Here is a 7,892-nt window from a genome sequence, read left to right on the forward strand (position 1 = left end):
TAGCTAAGGTGCAGCAGACTTCTGTGCAGAGAGGAGGCTAGGAGTTTTCCATGTTGGGCCTGTTTAGATCCTCAAAGCACCTGGACCAGGAAGATAATATTATCCCTGTTTTACAGGTAGGAAAATTGAGAGATAAAAGGACTCCTATGCTGTCAGACTTTATTTTTTTGGGCTCCAAAATCACTGCAGACGGTGGTTGCAGCCATGAAATTAAAAGACGCTTACTCCCTGGAAGGAAAGTTATGACCAACCTAGATAGCATGTTAAAAAGCAGAGACATTACTTTGCCAACAAAGGTCCATCTAGTCAAGGCTATGGTTTTTCCAGTGGTCATGTATGGATGTGAGAGTTGGACGGTGAAGAAAGCTGAGCACCGAAAAATTGACGCTTTTGAACTGTGGTGTTGGAGAAGACTCTTGAGAGTACCTTGGACACAAGGAGATCCAACCAGTCCATCCTAAAGGAGATCAATCCTGAATATTCATTGGAATGACTGATGTTGAAGCTGAAACTCCAATACTTTGGCCACCTCATGGGAAGAGTTGACTCAGTGGAAAAGACCCTGATGCTGGGAGGGCTTGGGGGCAGGAGGAGAAGGGGATGACAGAGGCTGAGATGGCTGGATGGAATCACCGACTCAATGGATATGAGTTTGAGTAAACTCCGCGAGTTGGTGATGGACAGGGAAGCCTGGCGTGCTGTGATTCATGGGGTCGCAAAGAGGCGGACACGACTGAGCGACTGAACTGAACTGATGTTGTATTGCAGCTAGGTCCACCACCAAGTGGCAGCAGCAAGATGGGAGAGGGTTTAGGAAATGTGTTTGAATATATGTGCATCTCTGTCAGCCACTGTTTTAAGCACTTTACCGCTTTGTCTCATTTCATCTTCACAACTCAGTGCTATGCTTAGTCGCTCAGTCATGTCCGACTCTTTGTGACCCCAGAGACTGTAGCCTGCCAGACTCCTCTGTCCATGGGATTCTCCAGGCAAGAGTAATGGAGTGGGTTGTCATGCCCTCCTCCAGGGGATCTTCCCAACCCAGGAATCAAACCCAGATCTCCAGCATTGCAGTAGATCTTTACCATCTGAGCCACCAGGAAAGCCCACAACTCAGTGAGGTAAATGCTATCATTAATATTATCCTCATGTTCACAAATATGGAAGTTAAGGCACAAGGAGAGAGGTAACTTAAGGATATCCAACCATAAGTAGAGGAACTAAGATTTTTCCCCCTTGAATTTAAGTGCTGAATTCAAACTTAATTGTAGTGTGTGTGTGTGTGTGTGTGTGTGTGTGTGTGTGTATGAGTGATGCATGGGTGTGTGTATTTGTGAACATCTGTAACTCTGCACCTAAGTGCACATGTGATCTGAAAGTAAGTTTCATAGTGGCTGTGTCTGTGTTGGTGTCTGTATGACTGCTTCTAGAGATGGGGCAGAGATTGGGGGATCAAGGACCAGGCCATCTGGTCCAGAGTGCTTGAAGGTCATCAGCCTCCCCTCCCTGCTCCTCCCTACCCTGTCAGGTCCTGTCTAGCCTGGGCCTGACTTCATGATTCTCAAGATGAGTAGCCCTTACTAGGCCCCAAAATCTAGGGGAGAAGCATCCCATGGAGAGGTGCCCCTGAGCTGTGAGATCCAGGAGCCCTGCAGCAGAACTTAGAACTGGTCTGGAGGAATTCACTGTCCATCCCTCCACCAGGAGTCAGCCCTGTGCTTTATGCCCCAAGGTGGTAACACAGGTCCTGTCCCAGAGGACTTATAGTCTGGCAGGGAAGGCACAACTTAGCTGTGATGGGCAGTGAAGGAATAGCACAGAGCAGTTTACACTTGGTAGGGGTTTGTGGGGAGACTTTAATTGTTGTTTGAGAGAACAGCTCAGGAGGGACAGAAACAAGTACTGGCTGACATTCCCAAAGCAGTGCCTTAAGAGGGTGTTGATTTCCCCCAGAAAGGGCAAACACTGTGGGCAGGGGATAGGCGGAGTGTCTGTAGGACAGGCTCAGCTGTAACTTGGACACTTGCTCCTGGACATAAACACCTGGACCATCTCAGCACAGAGGAATCTCCTCAGGTCATGGAATGTTTGTTCTGTGCCTAGTTAAAAATAATCCTTTCTCAGACTCCTTTGCAGCTAGAGGTGGTCACATGATCTAAGATGGCCAATGAGGTGAAAGTGAAACTCACTTGGAGCTTCAGGGAAAGCCCTTTGTTAAAGGGCTGGGACTATGGAAGACAGTATGGTGGGTCCTCAAAAAACTAAAGATATAATTACCATAGAATCCAACATTTTAAATCTCGGTATATATTCACAAAGAATTGAAATTAGGGTCTCAGAGATATTTGCATCCCCATGATCATAGCAGCATTATTCACAATAGCCAAAGGGTGGAAGCAATGCAAGTGTCCTTTGATGGATAAATGGATAAATAAAATGTGGTAATGCGTATTTAGTGAAAGTTGCTCTTTCACTAAATTAAAGTGAAAATCACGAACAGTTGTGTTCAATTCTTTGGGACCCCATAGATTGTAGCCTGCCAGGCTGCTCTGTCCATGGAATTCTCAAGACCAGAATACTGGCATGGGTAGCCGTTCCCTTCATCCAGGGGATCATCCCAACCCAGGGATCGAACCAAGGTCTCCTGCATTGCAGGTAGATTCTTTACCAGCTGAGCTACCAGGGAAGCCTGGTAATGTGTATAATGGAATATTATTCAGCCTTTAAAAAGGAAGGAAATTCTGACATATGATACAACATGGATGAACCTTGAGGATATTGTGCTAAGTGAAAAAGGCCAGTCACAGACAAATATTGTATAAGTCTGCTTATATGAGGTATTAATGTGGTCCAGTTCATAGAAACAAAGCAAAATGGTGGTTACCAGAGACTGGGAAAGGGAGAATGGGGAGTTATTGTTTAATGGGTACAGAGTTTCAGTTTTTCAAGACAAAAAAAGACTGGAGATTTTTAAAAATATTTATTTATTTGACTGTATCAGATCTTAGTTGCAGGATGCAGGATCTTTAGTTATGGCATTTGAACTCTTAGTTGCTGCATATGGGATCTAGTTCCCTGACCAGGGATCAAACTCTGACCCCCTGCATTGGGAGTGGAGAGCCTTAGCCACAGGACAACCAGGGAAGTTCCGAGACTGGAGATTGACTACATAACAATGTGAGTGTACTGACTACTGAACTATACACTTAAAAGTGACTAAGATAATTTTTATGTATATTTTTCCACAATTAAAAAAAATAGAAAAAAACAGTTTTAGCTGGCACGAACCTTGCCTTTTGCCTTTATTCTTCTTCTTTCTCTCCTGTGCCTGAAATGCAGACATAAAACCAAACAGTAAAGCAACCGTCTTGCAACTATGCAGACAGAAGCTAAGTAAGGGAGGCACAGGAGAAAGGCAGAAGGAACCTGGCTCCTGAAGGCATTGCGGAGCAGCCACCCTGACCCCAGATTGCCCCAGTGCTTGGCCTGGCGCTCGAGCTGCCACTGCTTACTCAGCGCTGATGAGGGAAGAACGGCCAGTCCGTCCAGTTCAGTCACGTCTGGCTCTCTGCGACGCCGTGGACTGCAGCACGCCAGGCTTCCCTGTCCATCACCACCTCCAGGAGTTTACGCAAGCTCATGTTCATCGACTCAGTGATGCCATCCAACCATCTCATCCTCTGTCGTCCCCTTCTCCTCCCACCTTCAATCTTTCCCAGTAACAGGGTCTTTTCCAAGGAGTCAGTTCTTTGCATCAGGTGGCCAAAGTATTGGAGTTTCAGCTTCAGTATTAGTCCTTCCAATGAATTTTCAGGACTGATTTCCTTTAGGATTGACTGGTTGGATCTCCTTGCAGTCCAAGGGATTCTCAAGAGTCTTATCCAACACCTCAGTTCAAAAGCATCAATTCTTCGGTGCTCAGCTTTCTTTATAGTCCAACTCTTAACATCCATACATGACTACTGGAAATTCCATAGCTTTGACTAGATGGACCTTTGTTGGCAAAGTAATGTCTGTTTTTTAATATGCTATCTAGGTTGATCATAACTTTTCTTCCAAGGAGTAAGCATCTTTTCATTTCATGGCTGCATTCACCATCTGCAGTCATTTTGAAGTCGAAAAAAAAGTTGTCTGTCACTGTTTCCATTGTTTCCCCATCTATTTGCCATGAAGTGATGTGACTGAATGCTATGATCTTAGTTTCCTGAATGTTGAGCTTTAAGCCAACTTTTTCACTCTCCTATTTCACTTTCATCAAGAGGCTCTTTAGTTCTTCTTTGCTTTCTGCCATAAAGGTGGTATCATCTGCAAATCTGAGGTTATTGATATTTCTCTTGGCAATCTTGATTCCAGCTTGTGCTTCATCCAGCCTGGCATTTCTCATGATGTGTTCTGCATATAAGTTAAATAAGCAGGGTGACAATATACAGCCTTGACATACTCATTTCCTGATTTGGAACCAGTCTGTTTTTCCATGTCCAATTCTAGCTGTTGCTTCTTGACCTGCATACAGATTTCTCAGGAGGCAGGTCAGGTGGTTTGGTATTCCCATCTCTTGAAAAATTTTCCACAGTTTGTTGTGATCCACACAGTCAAAGGCTTTGGCATAGTCAAGAAAGCAGAAGTAGATATTTTTTTGGGACTCTCTTGCTTTTTCAATGGTCCAACAGATGTTGGCAATTTGATCTCTGGTTCCTCTGCCTTTTCTAAATCCAGCTTGAACATCTGCAAGTTCATGGTTCACATACTGTTGAAGCCTGGCTTGAAGAATTTTGAGCATTACTTTGCTAACGTATGAGATGACTGCAATTGGGCAGTGGTTTGAACATTCTTTGGCATTGTCTTCCTTAGGGATTGGAATGAAAACTGACCTTTCCCAGTCCTGTGGCCATTGCTGAGTTTTCTAAATTTGTTGGCATATTGAGTGCAGCACTTTCACAGCATCATCTCTTAGGATTTGAAATAGCTCAACTGGAATTCCATCACCTCCACTACCTTTGTTCATAGTGATGCTTCCTAAGGCCCACTTGACTTCGCATTCCAGGATGTCTGGCTCTAGGTGAGTGATAACCATCGTGGATATCTGGGTCATGAAGATCTTTTTAGTATAGTTCTTCTGTGTATGCTTGCCACCTCTTCTTAATATCTTCTGCTTCTGTTAGGTCCATACCATTTCTGTCCTTTATTGAGCCCATCTTTGCATGAAATGTTCCCTTGGTATCTCTAATTTTCTTGAGGAGATCTCTAGTCTTTCTCATTCTATTGTTGTCCTCTATTTCTTTGACTGATCACTGAGGAAGGCTTTCTTATCTCTCCTTGCTATTCTTTGGAACTCTGCACTCAAATGGGCATATCTTTCCTTTTCTCCTTTGCCTTTCATTTCTCTTCTTTTCTCAGCTGTCTGTAAGGCCTACTCAGACAACCATTTTGCCTTTTTGCATTTCTTTTTCTTGGGGATGCTCTTCATCACTGCTTCCTGTACAATGTCAGAATGTCCGTCCATAGTTCTTCAGGCACTCTGTCTATCAGATCTAATCCCTTGAATCTATTTGTCACTTCCACTGTATAATCGTAAGGGATTTGATTTAGGTCATGCCTGAATGGTCCAGTGGTTTTCCCTACTTTCTTCAATTTAAGTCTGAATTTTGCAATCAGGAGTTCATGATCTGAGCCACAGTCAGCTCCTGGTCTTGTTTTTGCTGACTGTATAGAGCTTCTCCATCTTTGGCTGCAAAGAATATAATCAGTCTGATTTTGGTATTGACCATCTGGTAATGTCCATGTGTAGAGTCTTCTCTTGTGTTGTTGGAAGAGGGTGTTTTCTGTGACCAGTGCATTGTCTTGGCAAAGCACTTTTAGCCTTTGACTTGCTTCATTTTGTACTCCAAGACCAAATTTGCCTGTTACTCCAGGTATCTCTTAACTTCCTACTTTTGCATTCCAGTCTCCTATAATGAAAGGGACATCTTTTTTGGGCATTAGTTCTAAAAGGTTTTGTAGGTCTTCATAGAACCATTCAACTTCAGCTTCTTCAGCATTACTGGTCAGGGCATAGACTTGCATTACTGTGATATTGAATGGCTTGCCTTGGAGATGAACAGAGATCATTCTGTCATTTTTGAGATTGCATCCAAGTACTACATTTTGGACTCTTTTGTTTACTATGATGGCTACTCCATTTCTTCTAAGGGATTCTTGCCCATAGTAGCAGATATAATGGTCATCTGAGTCAAATTCATCCATTCCAGTCCATTTTAGTTCATTGATTCCTAAAATGTCAATGTTCATGTTCACTCTTGCCATCTCCTGTTTGACCCCTTCCAATTTGCCTTGATCCATGGACCTAACATCCCAGGTTCCTATGCAGTATTGCTCTTTAAAGTATCAGACTTTACATCTATCACCAGTCACATCCACAGCTGGGTGTTATTTTTGCTTTGGCTCTGTCTCTTCATTCTTCGTAGAGTTATTTCTCCACTGATCTCCCATAGCATACTGGGCACCTACCAACCTGGGGAGTTCATCTTTCAGTGTCCTATCTTTTTGCCTTTTCGTGCTGTTCATGGGGCTCTCAAGGCAATAATACTGAAGTGGTTTGCCATTCCCTTCTCCAGGGGACCATGTTTTGTCAGAACTCTCCACCATGACCTGTCCATCTTGGGTGGTCCTACACAGTATGGCTCATAGTTTCATTGAGTTGATCAGTTTGGTTGGTTTTCTGTGATTGTAGTTTGCATTCTGTCTGCTGTCTGATGGGTAAGGATAAGAGGCTTATGGAAGCTTCCTGATGGGAGGGACTGACTGAGGGGGAAACTGGGTCTTATTCTGATGGGTGGGGCCATGCTCAGTAACAAAGGAATGGTGACCTTCCATAATCTTCTCCTCCCCAGGATACCTGTAAAGAACATCAGACCACCATTCTGACAAAGGGAGGGGGTGTTCTGACCTTCATATTAGTTTCCCCAGGACAGAAATTCTGAGTTCATGGTGAAATTCAGAGACAACTTCCTTTTGCTCCTTTGACATACAAAAGGACAGATGTCTTCCTTATCTGTTTGAACACTCTTAAGTCCAGCAACTGGATTCCTTAACATGGCTTTGAAGTGGAGGTTTAAGGCCCCATTCAGCAATTTTTCCTTGAGGATCCCTGTGACACCAGTGTCTTCTCATTGGCCTCCCTCCACTCAGGCTAGTTGTTGCACATCACCCCCTGAGTCGTCTGCGTTTTCAGGCCTCAAGTGCTTGATATCTTGGCAAAGGCCATATCCCACAACCCGTCCCGCCCACTCATTTAGTGCTCCCAGGGCTGCCATCTGGAGCAGGCCAGCCAGCCCAGACTAAGTCAACTCCATTTCCTTGAATGAGTAGATCCAGTTTGGGGTTGAACATGGTGCATAGTGACCACTGCAGGTTCCTGCTAGAAAGTTTCTTATTCCTGGCACTTGGGTATTAGAGTGGACTTCAGGTGTCTGGGCTTCCCTGGTGACTTAGACGGTAAAGAATCTGCTGGCAATGCAGGAGACCTGGGTTAGATCCCTGGGTTGGGAAGATCCCCTGGAGAAGGGAATGACAACCCACTCCAGTATTCTTGCCTGGAGAATGCCATGGACAGAGGGGCCTGGCGGGCTATAATCCATGGGGTCGCAAAGAGTCAGACATAACTGAGCTACTAACACTTTCACTTTTCGGGTGTCTAGATTCAAATACTTCCAGCTGGAAGCTTCTCCTCGCTGGAGGATCATCCAGGAACACTTCTCCCCCAACACACACACACACACACACACAAACATACCCTAACCAGGCTTGTATAACCATCTGCCTTCACCCAACCTACCATCCCTTCTTCATTATCTGTCCTAGGTAGAGCCATTCAGCCCCCTCTTCCTTCTTCA

Source organism: Cervus elaphus, chromosome 12 (genome assembly GCF_910594005.1).
Source record: "Cervus elaphus chromosome 12, mCerEla1.1, whole genome shotgun sequence".
NCBI classification, from domain to species: Eukaryota; Metazoa; Chordata; class Mammalia; order Artiodactyla; family Cervidae; genus Cervus; species Cervus elaphus.